The following is a 265-nucleotide window of genomic DNA, read 5'->3' on the forward strand; positions in this document are numbered from 1 at the left end:
CTGGGTCAGCTTGGGCTCATTGTTGCAGTGATCGGTGATTAGTCTCTCAGGCTAAGATTTAATTCCTGTGTGCCGGAAACCTTTACTTTATTAATTGACAGTGGAATGAGCCAGCCTTCTTGCACAAGTGCCTGGGTTCTCCTGAAAGCAGGGCCTGAGACCAGTGCTTCTGTGCAGTTAGGTAGTATATTTGGGAACAAGATTCCAAGGGGGAGGAAACAGGGAAAGAGGGACACCCAGTACAAGGATGCACGCTCAGGATGGC

This window comes from Panthera uncia (genome assembly GCF_023721935.1).
Source record: "Panthera uncia isolate 11264 chromosome A1 unlocalized genomic scaffold, Puncia_PCG_1.0 HiC_scaffold_17, whole genome shotgun sequence".
NCBI classification, from domain to species: domain Eukaryota; kingdom Metazoa; phylum Chordata; class Mammalia; order Carnivora; family Felidae; genus Panthera; species Panthera uncia.